Below are 14,839 nucleotides of genomic sequence, written 5' to 3'. Positions count from 1 at the left end.
GGAGCCTATGCTCCGCAACAGGAGAGGCCACAGCGGTGAGAGGCCCGCATACCACACACACACAAAAAAAAGTGAGAAGGATTCCATGCCACACAGATTCTTTGTTTCTGGCTTTTTTTTTTTTTTTTTTTTTTTTTTGCTGCATTGGGTCTTTGTTGCTGCACGTGGGCTTTCTCTAGCTGTGGCACGTGGGGGCTACTCTTCATTGTGGGGCTACTGTGTCCCCTGCACTGGCAGGCGGATTCTTAACCACTGCACCACAAAGCAAGTCCCTTGTGTCTGACTTTGAAGATAGAGGGGCCATGTGATAGGAGATGGGGGTTTCCTCTGTGAGCTGAGACTGATCCCTGGCAGACAGCAAGAAAGGAAACAGGGACCTCAGTCCTACAACCACAAGGAATCAAATTCTGCCACAACCACATGAGTCTGGAAGACAGTACGCGTCAGATGATTTTGGCTGACGCCTTGATTTTAGCCCTAGTGAGACTCTGAGATGAGAACACAGTCATACCATGTCCAGACTTTGACATACAGAGACCATGAGTAAATATATGGGTGTTATTTTAAGCTGCTAAGTTTGTGGCAATTTGTTATGCAGTATTAGAAAACTAATACAGTGGTTGCAGTGTCACCTGGATTGTTGTCATGAAGTCATCTTCCAACGTGATCTATCTGGGAAGTGGGCAAGTTTTTGTTATGAGAAACTAAAAGATGGAACTCCCTGTCTCTCCTACTGAAAAACCCCACTAGGTAAGTGACTAGTCTAGACCTGATAGCTAGTAAGGCCAAGTTATCTTTATCTTCTGTCATCTTGTTTGCCCTTATAGCTTGACATGAAAACAAATAGAAGAGCAATCGGTAAACTCTCAAGTGCTTTAAAACGTATATGGCAATTATTATTTGGGGGGTGTATTTCAGAGAACTCTCGATTTTGTGTGTTTGGGTGCCAACAGCCACTTCTGCAAACTCCAGTGCGTCCCTAAGTTAGAATGCCGTCTAGGCAAGAGAAAGGTTGCCCTGATTTTATAGGGTAGCTGCCTATTTTCACTTTTTGACAAGTTCCCAGTTTCCCAGTCCACATGTTTAAATCTTCCTTCTCTGTAAATAATCCTTGTCAATCGAGTGTATTTTTATAGGTAACTGAATCACTACTGCTAACCTTGTGGTATTAATGAAGAAGTCAGCGCTGTCCCTGTAGGGCCGTAAGGAAGAGCTTAACGTGTCTGGCAAGAGCCCTGCTACTTGGCTGAAGCAATCATTGAACACAGTTTATTGGATCGAGGCCCATTATCCAGATCGAGTCCTGACACTTGTCAGGCTCCCTTCTTTACTCTGTGTGAACACAGGGAAGCCATGAGGTCGAATTTTGCAAGTGGCTGTTAGAAATAAAGTTCATGATCTCTTTGTTACACAGATGCTACCTGCCTAGTGGTTAAAAGGAGGGCAGCGGGATATTCTGCATGTTATTGGAGACAAATATGTTGCTTATGTAATTAATCTATTTCGTACTGAAGTCCTAAAAGTCAAGAATGACTGAAATCTTGTCTATGATGCTAAGCTATTTTGTCTTATTTTGCTGCTTGAACAACAATTTCATTATAGGCAAGTACTGATCATTTAAAACCTTGAACTCTGGCTCAGTATGATATTTCAGAAATAAGAGGTTTCAGAGGTTCGCTGTTTAGGTTGGGTTATACCTGGTGCGGTCATATTGTATTGTGGCAATGCTGTACATTTCATTGACATCCTATTCTAAATAACAATCTCAATAATCTAGAAACTGATTGCATTTTAAATCAGGGCTTCTTATACTGAAGTAACCACGTGAAACATTTGCTTCTGAGGTGCATCCTTTTAAGACAAGGGAGTCTTGCAAGTTTATCCAAGATGACACAAACACCAGAGAGCAAAAGCAAGGCCCCTTCTCCAACTGCGGAGCCAAATAAGCACTGGGGCCAAGCAATTAGTGCAACACAAAGGCAAGCATTACAGTATCAGAGCCAACTTCCATTGTCTCACTGCACCCTGCGGGCTTGACAAGTTTTCTCATGGCCTGCAGCAACTGTGATTTGGAAAGTAAACAATTTATATGTCACATGACTGGATTGGTCCTTTAGACATCCACAAGCCCGCTATGATCTCAGGACCCCAACCTCAGCCACCAGACCGGTGAAAATCTCTGGGACTAGTCACATTTTGGGGATGGAAATGAGAGAGAATGGGAACATATATCTGGGTGTTTTTATCAAAGCCCTCTGCTATCAAAGAGCTGAGGCCTAAGGGACTCAGGTGGGAGTGAAAGTGATGGAAGCTGCTGGAAGTGCCAGTGGGAGGAAAGTTTCCGGTAATGGGCTTTGGATTTGAATGAGACCAGGAGAGTTTGATCTGGGTCTCTCAGCTTGGAGAAGGAAACTGAGACCACCTCCCTGTGTTTTGGAGTCTCCTGTCTCCTAGATAAGATAGTGAGGTATAATTCTCCAACTTGGAGAAGTCCCAGAAAGCCACACTGCAGCAGTCCTGATGCCCTGTAAATGGATCACAGGCCCTTTCCTGGGCCTAGAGGTACTTTTTCCTTAGGCTACACACCTGGGATCCAGACATTTTAATCTTTCCTCATATATCATGTACATAAATACACACAGGATAAAACAATATAGTGAAGTCAGATTTATCTTCTTACAATTATTAAGGAGAATTCCTTTAAGTGAATGGATATCTTAGGGGGAAGGACACATTCAAATAATCAAAATAAAATTTGGAATCTCCTTTGTAGGATATCTTGTTCAACCCACGAATTTACCATAATTATTTAAGTTGGAACAAGTATGCCCACTTAACCCTCTTATGTTTCTAGTTATCCAGTTTTACATTTGGTTAGTAAACATTAGAAGCAAAAAAGCCTTCGGTGCATGCTTTCTGAAGAACTCATTGTCCCTCTAGAATGGTGACCTCAGGAATGTATGGGAGCTATGAAGCCATCTGATTGATGGCCTGCGACTCATCCATAATGACCTATATAACGACGGACAATCGTGCCCAGATTGATGCTGGTCATTGAATAAGGTGCCGGGCAGTTTTTCAGGCCACTGCACAGTGCAAGAGGATGTGGGACTATTGGTGATATTTTATGCAAATTTGCCTAAGCCTGGAAGTAAGAGGTTTCAGAGGTTCGCTGTTTAGGATGGGTTATCCCTGGTGTGGTCATGTTGTATTGTGGAAATGATGTACATTTCATCTGACATCCTATTCTAAGTAACAATCTCAATAATTTAGAAACTGATTGCATTTTAAATTACTTCCTTCAATAGCCATTTATTAATTAATAGTTATATGCAATTTTTCGACCGCTGTACATTACATATTTCTCCATTTTTTCTTCTTTCCCTGATAAACTTATAACAAAAGGCTACAATTTATTTAAAGGAAAAGGTGCTTCAAAATTGCTTTATCCTTATTAATTAAAATCAAAATATACACTAACTTATTCCATCCAGTGGGATTTATTCTGGGTAATTCCATGCAGAAGGAATTGGGTGATGACAAGGCTTTTTTGCAGGTGCCTCGTTTGTGCTGTATCTTAGTTGAGTGAGGCATAAGGCGCTGACCCAGGCTTAGGCAAAACAGTTAATTCCACAGACATAGAGTCAGAAAGATCTCTGTCAAATGCTGATTCCTGCATTCACTGGCTGACTGACTTCTGTGATCGTCTCTAAACCTTAATTTCCTCATCTACAAAATGGGAATTTTATTTCTTAGGGTCGTTGTTGTGAGGGTTAAATGAAACAATGTATATGAAGTCCTTAGGAGGGTGCCCAGCCCTTTGTAAGTCCTCAGAAATGGCCACTATTCTTAGTAGTAGCATCATCCTTGTTTAGCTTCTGTCTGAGGAATGCAGGCATTTCCTCAAAGGCTACAGACAGAGCCATCTTTTGCCCCATACACCACATCTGTCCCTGTTGGGGTCTGCACGATGGTGACATCTGTGGTATGCTTTGCCCACTTCAACGCCAGCCATTAAAAGGTTCTTTTTTTTTTTTAATTTTAATTATTTTTTGGCTGTGTTGGGTCTTTGTTGCTGCGCGCGGGCTTTCTCTAGTTGCGGCGAGCGGGGGCTACTCTTCATTGCGGTGCGCGGACTTCTCATTGTCATGGCTTCTCTTGTTGCGGAGCATGGTCTCTAGGCACGCGGGCTTCAGTAGCTGTGGCTCGCGGGCTCTAGAGCGCAGGCTCAGTAGTTGTGGCGCACGGGCTTAGTTGCTCCGCGGCATGTGGAATCTTCCCGGACCAGGGCTCGAACCCGTGTCCCCTGCATTAGCAGGCGGATTCTTAACCACTGCGCCACCAGAGAAGTCCCTAAAACATTCTTCAAACTCTCTTAGCCAGGGAGATGAGGAAGCCGGTTAAGGTGTGTTGTTTCCTCCCAGCAATTTGACAGCTCTCAAGCAAGACCACAGGGGAAGCAAAGAGGGATGAAAGGCTTGAGGACATTTCAGAGACCCAGTTTCTAATGCTTTACCTACTTCTTCTTTTCTGGACATTGCGCTCTTCCTTTCAGATCCTGGTTTCCAGCAGGCCTTAGCACAGCCCTGCAGCAGACAGTGAGTAATGCCTGCTGGGTCATGGTGTGCCCAGGCCAGGCTGCATGGAAACTGCAGCCCCCAACCTCCCACTGGCGTTCTCTGACCAGCTTACAACCTCCCTGAGAAGGGAAAGCAAAGCAACCATTGTCATATCATGTTCTGTGAAAAGAGGTTCCAGTAGGTGTGGCAAATCTGGGTATGCTGTCACTCTCTGGAACATTTGAAATGTGCCTTAGCATATTAAAAGGCTCTAGAACAGTAATAAAGAAATGTGGCGAAGTTTTGTTTGGTCAAGTACTTCATCAAACATATTTGACCAAGGAATCACCAACTCCTTCCCAGAACCCCTGCATAGGACATCTCACTCTTGGGGAGACTCTGGAATAGTGGTTTGGTCTGCTATTGTGAGAAGCATTATTCGCTGTTCTCTTTTCCTGCCTGGAGGAGATTCTTTGGTGAGCCAAAGAATGGACATTTTAAGTGAAATCAACTATCAGCCAGACTTTCTCTTCTAAATTAGATGTATTCTTTTTGGGAGAAGAGTGTGCACATATATTACTGATGTAACATCACTTTTGAATTGGGCTCATTTCATAGCTTTAGCCTCCATTTCTGCCAAGATTCACTTACTCCTGGGATCAGGAAAAGAACAGGCACAGCTGACACTATAGCCATGAACAGTTTCTGCATGTGCTGATGAATGTTTACATTTGTTCCATGCAGTCATGAACACCTCAATTAAACATAAACAGAAATAATTCTGATCACGGTTCTAAAGTACAATTTGCATTTAAAAATTAGAAAGTAAAGTGTAATGATATAGCTTTACCAAACCAAAACCAAAACCAAAAAAAAAAAAAAAAAAACCCAAAAAACAAAAACAGTCCTGTCTCCCAAAGTGATACGCTGGGTGTTCCTCTTTGAAAGAAATCTGATCAAATGGAAATTGCCATCTCTCCTATGGCGGTGCTTGACGCGTTGGACTCAGTGAACTGTCAGGAAAGGATATTATTGAAGAAACATAGAAAATTAAGTTGCTTCATGGGTATTTAGTTTCACTCTTCTGAGGCTTTACAATTAAGACGATTATGCATAATGTTGTAATTTTAGCTTCATAAATGTAATAATTGAACAATTATAATCTTTTTTCTTTCCTTGTCTTTCTCTTTGTACACATGTATTCTGTGTATCATCTTTACATCAGATTTGTCTTCTAAATTAGAAAAGATTCTGAAAATTATCAAGAGTTTTTTTTAGTTTCAATTAGTATTTCTGAAAATCAGGATCAGACACTTTAGTAAAATGAAATTTTTGTCTTTTTGTGTCAAAAGCTTTGTATCTTTATGGCAATGATGTTAATCAATTAGTTTATAGGGTTCAGGATAAGTGTTGCCAAATTATTTTTTAAAGCTCATGAAAGTGTTGAACTAATTGATTAGTATATTAGCATCTGGGGAGTAGAACCATAGCTTCATAACTCACTTCTAAGGCATTTTAAAGTTAAAAAGTTTGAATCAGTTCTGAGCTGAACTCAGGTAGAATTCTTAGGTAAGACATTATTTTACTGGCCCTTGTTAAGCCACTTCAGAACTCATCATCAGTTTCTTGGTCTGCAAAACAGAGGATCGTAATTCCTTTGAGCATATTGCTTTATGGTAATGGGTAAGCAATTGTCAAGTTGTATTTAATGCAGTTTGGATTTAGAGAAGAAAATACCAGGTTATTGGATTAAGTAGATTTTTCTTCATTTGGGGGATGTGAATAATGAAGAATATTGTTAGAATGTGGTCTTAAATAGTAAAAAGTGGTGATCATGATAATGAAATTGGATGTACATTTGGGAAGGTTTTTGGAGAACACTAGGAATGGAGTATTTTTAAAGCTCTAATTGATATGAATCCAGAACATTTATAGTGGTTGTTGGCTTTCCTGTGGATTTGTCCTTAGAGGGTGCTGGATTCATCTCAGCCCTGGCCAGTGGTCAAAGCACTGTGTCCAAGAGACCTCCTGGCATTGTTTATCAACACTCCTGTAGTTCCAATAACGTCCATGTTGTATAGACCCTAAAATCATTGCTCTAAATTGCTTCATTCATGAGAAGGAGACTTGGATAACTTCCTTCCATATAATGAGAAAATGGTCACAACTATAATGAATGCTTAATTTTATAGTATTTACAGATGTGGCTATGATAGGAAAGATGTATTAAGTACTTAGAAAGCAATAATAATAGAGATAATGATAATAACAACAATAATAATAATCCCTCAGATCTTGGGCTGAAGGACCAATGATAACAAAATATAGAGTTTGAAAAATAGTTTTTGGGAATGACAGTAAACAAAGAGTGAAATGATTCTGTGAAAGAACACTGTTTGAAATAATTCATTCATTTCATCTCTATAGTTCTTCTTGGAAAATGTGAGACTTTCTGAAGCAGAATGACAGCAAATAATGCAGTAGAATGACTTGGCTGAGCTATGTATTTGGGTGTGAAAATGAATTTCTTTGAAGTCATAAATACATTCTGGATTTTTAGTGAAAGTTTAGATTTCCTAAAAGTTCTGCTCCAACTAGACTTTTAAAGCCATCCAAAACAAAATCTGTTATTTATTTTCCTATTACCTTTTTATGAGGTCTTATAGCCACCGTAACTTCTTTTGTGTTTTGAGATTTACAGGTTAGGTCCTGTAAAAGGGCACTTGTATGACCATCTAGGTCAGGGCTGTATATCTTGCCTTTCCATTTCTGGGCCACCAAAATTAATGAGGGCATCTTTAAGTGATAGTCTCCTCATAATGTTCCAATGACCAGAGTCCAAGAGGTTAAATTATTTTACCACCACTGTTCTCAAATTTAGACACTATAATCCAGTGAATTGACATAGAAGATAGTGTTGACAAAGCTCACAGTCCCCTGTGCCGGATTTTAAATGGGAACTAAAATATTGATAGAATTCCATTTGGGATATTATCAAAAGTGTGGTACCTTTACTTTGAATTTTATTCGTGTTTGCAGTATTATTCAAAAATCAAATGCACCACACTCCTGCTGTCAGGGTGCCCTTGTTGTTTGACTAAGGGAGAATTCAGCTTCTGGGCGCTGTGCTCTCTAGCAGAACGTGGTACCAGGAGGGGCAGTGCTACGCCTGCCTTGGAGAAATATCCCCTTTTGTAAATAGCCTTACGTTTCCAGTGCCTTTTAGACTCCTTAAAGCATTTTTAGCTAAAAATACACAGCCATTCACAACAGAAATTTTGTTCTCTCCCCATCTTTTTTTTTTAACCTTCTAATTTACTACATAATGGAAGCAGCATTTCATGCCCAGCATTCTTTTCTTTTTTCTTTTAATGTCCTATATTGCATAGTTTTTTTTTTTTTTTAAGGACTCCTTTAAACCACAGTAACAATATTTGGACTTCAACATAAAATATCACCCTTTTATTCCAAGGTAATGATGACTCTACCATTAAAAATAAATAAATAAAGAGAAAAGAGAGAAACCCCAAACAAGCCACACCATCCAGTTTCTGCCAAGCTGCCAAATCCTATTACAGATTCAATCCTATTAAAACGTTCCCAGGTTTAAGCCTGCTTTGGAGTTTTTCATAGGAGTGCATGACCCCTACCCAAACCCCTACATGTGTGGTCAGGGACCTCAGGATAATCGTAAACTGCCTGGACTCCCATTAATCTCGCACAGTCAGATATTAGTGCTTGTAAATCAGCACCTAAACAAGGACAATAGTTAAAGCCATCAATAGTCTTTTAATGAGGCAGATCAAAAACAAATGAAAGCAGCAGGACACTCGGATTTGCCAAGGAGGGGAAGGGGAAGGCCATAAGCTTTGTCTGATTCCTTATAGAAAAAAGTAGATGGATTTAGTCCAGGTCCAGTCTCCTAACTATTGCATCCACTGTTTAAAAAAATACATAAAACAAGATTATTTCCAGGAACTTCCTTGATTTTCTTTGTTTGGGACATAGCAGCTGTCACTTTCTTCCCTTTTTCTCCCTTTCTCTTTATAATTCCACACACACATATATCGACATATGTGCATTAATGTACACATATTTTAAAAAGGAGGCTATTACAAATAATAAGTGTATGTAGAGCCATTAGGCAATGATCAGTTATACTTTGTCAAGAATTGTAATTACTTATCTGCATCCTTGCAGGCATTTTATGTGCTTTTGAAATTCCCACAGATGTTTTTTCGTCCATTAGAAAAGAAGGAAAATATCTTGTTTTGTAATTCCTTGTTTTAAAGAAGGAGAAAAATAAGGCAAGATAGGATTTATTATCTAGCACGCATGTGCAGCAGCATTATAATGGTTGCCAAGCAACATAAAGGAACCATATCATAGTAAAGAGGGGGGCAAATGAGTGAACAGATGCATGGGATTAGATGTAGGAAGGGGAGAAAAGAGGCTGCCCTGAAATGAGCTCACCTTGGCACATGACTTTTTGATTGAGGTTTACTCTTATTCAGGTATATTTATCTTAAATACGTCCTTTTGATTTTGTGTGGGATTTTTATTTTTGCAACGTGTTGTGTTCAGTTTACCATTTGACTGAAAGGCTCAAAAAGATGTTTAAAATGCTTATAAAATTCTTGCTCTTTCTTTGGTGCCCGTAACATTGGTTCAAGACAACATTTTGAGAAGCAGAAAGGTACAGAAACAAGCATTCTCACACATTTGCTCTAACGTCATCCAAGACAAACACACGCATTCAAAGAAGGAATTTCTTTGGTGGTGTTATCAAAACATATGTTCACTTCACAATGACAGCTTATTTACTAAGCTGCTTTCATTGCCATCATTTAAAAACCTCCCCCCCATGTATGTATATACACACACACACTCATATATAATTGTATGCACACAAATATACATACACATATGCATATTACAGGGAGTCTATAGGTCAAAAATAAAACACCATCTCTTCCTGCTTCCAGATTACAGATGTTTAGTCTGAACACTATACCTATCTTTCTGGAGGGTGTACTTAAAACAGTTAAAACTGTTGTCTTACAGACACCTACTCTTCCAGAATAGTATACAACCCACTTTGTACATTTGAAGTTTAAAAACTTATAACTGCATGCATTTAATAGCACGCATCCACAGATAATCAGATCATGTCGTAGAGGCAGAGCTTAATGTTAAATGAAGAAGGCAGCTTGCCTACACCACATCCTGGCAGCTCAGTCCCGTTTCACCCAAGAAAAGGGAAAACTATTTTCAAGCTCCTTGGAATTCTTTAAGAAATGAGACAGCCCGTAAATGAGCAAAGGTTTCAAAAATGACTCCCAAGTAGAGAACATTCAGTTGGGAAATGCCCACCATGACAGTCTCCGAAAATGCAAGATACACACAGTTGGATGCTCAGAACTAGCCACTGAAGGAAAATGAAAGGTCTAATCGACTCAGCAGATGTATGTGGCAGCAGGGTTCCCTCCACCTGAGAGGACTTCTGTCACTTCCTACCTCATAGCAGCTATATTCATGAGGAGTGCTGGCCTTGCGGCGAGATGTTTTTAGGGCAGATCAGCTCTCAGGGATCATTTTTCCCTTTGGACTATGTGATGAAATTGTAGCTCTGTAGTTGTCCCAAGAAGTGGTATCTGTAGTTGCATTTTAACTGTAGATTGACATGAAACTATTGGAGAATTATATTGTGTCTACTAATATAAGTTCTACCTCTCTTGCCCTAATGAGATCACCTTACACTCTCTGGCACTGATGCAAACATTTAGAGCAGAATATGCAAAAGAGGCTGGAGTACAAATGGTACATACTTCATTACCCTGGGAAACGCGATTTCAATGCAACATAATGCAAGGTGCTCTCAAGTATTTCTGAGGCAGGAAGAGTGAACCACAGTCATGGTGAAGTGACTGTTTACATCAACCTGATTCCACTTGTTCTTTACTAGAGCTAACAAGCCCTCTGTTGTATTATTGTATCCACTTCTACTTGCTGGACTCCACAGCAAAGTCCTCGCAGCTAGAGGAATAAACCCTTTGTTGCATAATCTGCAAAGCAATGGAAACTGGAAACTGCTGTGAGCAAAAGAGGAAGAACCTGGAAATTCTAAAGGACATTTCTGTGAACTATTTTTATAAGGTCTCGGCAACCTGGGGAATTTGCATTTAAAATAACAAACCCTATTCTCCACTCCCACTTCTCCACCCCCATTCACTCTTGTCAATAACCAAAAGATGGCAGCATTTTGCTCATCATTCATTAGTGACATCTTTGGTGGAGCTAGGTCTGCATTTCCACTTTCATGTGTATTGTGATTCCCTCTTGGTACTAAATGTGGACTGATAGCGCCGTGGCATTTATTAACAACAGCAACGACTACAAAAATGGGATTTCAAAAAAACTCAGAAGATTAATTATACAAATTATGGTGTAAAGCATCAGAATTCCTCCTTGATGAGGAAATGCATACCAGTCTAACTGCAGTGACACTGCAGAGCAATCAAGCTCAGCAAGTGGTATCAGAACCCAAACACCTTGTCACTCCAGTCATTAGGAGACTGAACCTAATGTGGGGGAAATGAAAAAGGGAATCAATGAAAGTATCTGACAAGGTTTCCACCAGCCCAGGGATGCTCCCAATTTCTCCCTCAAAACTCGCCTTAATAAAGAGGGCAAGATTGGCTAAGTAACTGAGAGAAGGGTTGCCAATCGCCTTTACTCCTGATATTTGGAATGGAGTTGAGTCTTATCCATGACGGTTTAAGGACGCTCCTTCCCAGGAAGCCTTTCAAGGCCCACTCCACACATTTGTCTCAATCATTTGATTCCCAGCAAGACTGAATGCCTTGTTTAAAAATCTCCTTATTTTGAAAAACAAGAGGGGACAGTTTTGCCACAGTTGCTTGCAAAGGGAATTTGGTCATTATAAATAGGGTCGACATTTGAAAGCAATAAACCTCTTCAGCTTCCTGCTCACTCTATGTAGTATGTTCACTAGGTTATTATTTTCCTCTCCTACATTGTTGATTAGCGTTATGAGACACAGTAATAGGTCTCATTCCCTCCTAAGTACCAAAATTCCCAATTTTCTCCAAATAAGGGCAAAATCCCTTTATTATAGAACCTTCCACTCATCTTTTTCTAGGACTCTGGACTATATTGGGTGTGGACAGGAGAAATGTGAATCCATTATAATATAATGGATGCCACTAACCAAAGTGATAAATGTTGATCTCTCATAGAAATAAAGCTGTAGAGTGAGTTTATGGATGTAATCAACATATGTACATTGTTTATGGAGTTCAAACATGTACAATTAAAAATGGAATCAAGGGCTTCCCTGGTGGTGCAGTGGTTGAGAGTCCGCCTGCCGATGCAGGGGACACGGGTTCGTGCCCCGGTCCGGGAAGATCCCACATGCTGCGGAGCGGCTGGGCCCGTGAGCCATGGCCGCTGAGCCTGCGCATCCGGAGCCTGTGCTCTGCAACGGGAGAGGCCACAGCAGTGAGAGGCCTGCATATCGCAAAAATAAAAAATGGAATCAAGGAGAACTTAAATTTAAGAAACTCTGTGAAGGGATTCAGTTTCACAAGTGTCTATCTTAAAAAATAATGAATTTATAAATAATCTTGAATAATAAAAAGTATATAGAATTAGAAGGAGAGCACAGCATGCTGTTAAAAGTTGATAAAGTCAACAACTATTAAAAAATGAGCTGGAATCGCAGTTCTTCAACTTTATGCTGTGTGGCCACAGGAAAGTACTCAGCCTTCCTGTGGCTCAGGTCTCTTACTCATCTGTAAAATGGTGATACAAACAGCTACCTCACAGAACTGGGTTAGGATTAAATGAGATGTCCATAGAGCACCCATTCACCATGTGTAGAATAGAGGAGCTGCTGTTATTATTACTGTTAAGAACTTTATTAATATTTATAGTAACATGTGACTGATTATTCTAATGAGACACAACTCTACCAAAAATTACCAAGTCATAAGCCTGAGAAAGATAGTGGTAAATTTCTACACTTCCCTGTTATCCTAGAATAGAATTTAATAAAACCATTGATCATTTCCTATTAAACACTGCACCTTTACTTCTAAACCGATGTCTTTCTGTACCTCTCTTTTCCCAGACCAGCTTTCTCACTTCACTGCTCTGATTCTTTCAGTGATATTACTATCATACTTTTAATATTTAAATTTACACTTGTTCATTTATTTATTCATCCAAAAGTTACATGGCTGCCTTCTTGTCATTCATGTATCCGATTACTATCTTTTCCACCCAAATTAGTCATGTGGTCATTCTCCATCCCATCACCCTATCATAATTATCAGCATAAAACATATGACTCTCAGTTATCTTCTTGTTGACTCATTTTGAGTGCTTACTGTCTCCCTGCCACAATTAGAATGTAGGTTCTTTGAGAGTAGGCACCTTATCTGTCTTGTTTACTGTTATCCCCAGAGTCTAGAATAATGCCCTTGGCATATTATGGGTGCCCAGTAAATCACTGTGTAAGTAATAAATGGTTGTGGATGATTATGCACTTGTTTTTACTAATAACTTTTGAGGTTCTTCAGTTAGGGATCTTGGTTCATTCATCTTCAGTTCACTGGTTTATAGCATATAATAGAGGTTCCAGAAAAAAAAGGTCTAGCTGTTTGATTCTGAAAGGCATCATAGTGAAGGCGTTTGAGCTGAAACTTGAGTAGATGACAAAGATGATGTCGTTCATTTCAGGCAGTGGGTACTATGTGAGAAAAAGTTCAAGACTGGGAAAATGTAGTGAATTTTTAAAGATAATAGCACTGATCCAGATAAGCTATAGTTTGTGTAACAGGATAATACAGGATAAGGATTTCAGGAGCACTGGGAATCAGGTTAGACCTGACCTCAAAAGCCAAATAAGAAATAAGAAGTCTATATATGAAGCAGACAGAGGAGAGAGATTTACGGTTATTGAGGAGAGTCAGTGGATTCATAGCTCTGATTTAGAAAGGTTACATGGCAGCTTTATGTAGCATAAATTGGGGAAAGGGTGGACAAGAGCACTAGTTAGAGGCTAGTATAATAGCCTGGAACAGAGTAACCAAGAAAAAATTAGGGTGGCATCAGTGAGAAGGAAAAAAATATACGAAGTCAAGAAAAATTGGAAAGAAAAAAAGAATTGCTAGAATTTGGATTGGAAAGTTCAGAGTGAAACACACCTTGAGGTCCCAACACGAGGTGATAGAATGGAGGATATATATCAAGAAAAATGGAGACACCAGGAAGAAATTCAGGTTTGTTATAAGAGGGAGGAGATCCATTCTAGTTTTTACAAGTAGATTTTTAATTTATGATGAAAATTCCTAGGAGTATTGTCTACCAGGCAGCTAGAAATGTGGCAGGGGAGCTCAGAAGGTTTTGGTAGAAAAAGGTAGATTTGGGAATTATGTATACAGAGGTGTTATTTGAAGGAGTTGGATTGCTTAGGGCATCTTGACGCAAAGATTAAAAAATACCTTGTGAATTGTGCCTAATCAGTTTCTTTTAAAATCATGAAATCATCTTGACTTTTCTCTTATCTTTATTCCCTACATCTAATTAATCACAGAGTCAGCACCTTCCCTTTCAGCGTGGTTGACATTTTCATTCCCTTTGCTCAGAACATTGAAATTGTTTTTTAAGCGGTCCTCACTTCCTATCTTTTCTGATGGAATTCCTGTTGTACAAAGTTATCAGATTTCATCCCCAATTCCTCTCCACAAAGTCTCTAGATGCATGCCACATCCTATAAGAAAAAGTGCAACTCTTTAAATATCTCATAACAAATTTTAAATGTAAAAATAGTCAATGTTACATATGTGCAGGCAAGGAAAGTGGCAGTCTAGCTTTAGTATATCAGTCATCAGTAGGACCTTGTAATAGGCCCTAAGTTGCCTTAGAGGGCCAGCTCACTAGGATGGCAGCCATAAACATAGCTTTGTAGAGAAATCTGTTTTATCACTTTGGTCTATAGCTCTGCGATCTTTCCAATGCTCACAATTTAATGTACAACCCTTAAGGGTGCCTCTACTCAGATAAAAAGTATTGGGTCACCTTGTAGCAAAATGGAATAGTTTAGTCAAGAAAAGCAAGAGACGTAGTGGGCTGACGTTAGGATGAGCATGAAGAATTGATAGGTGCACTGGGAAAATCCACTCTAACTCTTGACAGTAGATTGTAACTAAAGTCATTTTACCTGGGCAAAAAACTCTGAGGCCTGAACAAACAGG

The sequence above is a fragment of the Hyperoodon ampullatus genome, assembly GCF_949752795.1.
Source record: "Hyperoodon ampullatus genome assembly, chromosome: 12".
Taxonomy (NCBI): domain Eukaryota; kingdom Metazoa; phylum Chordata; class Mammalia; order Artiodactyla; family Ziphiidae; genus Hyperoodon; species Hyperoodon ampullatus.
This window is presented reverse-complemented; position numbering follows the sequence as displayed.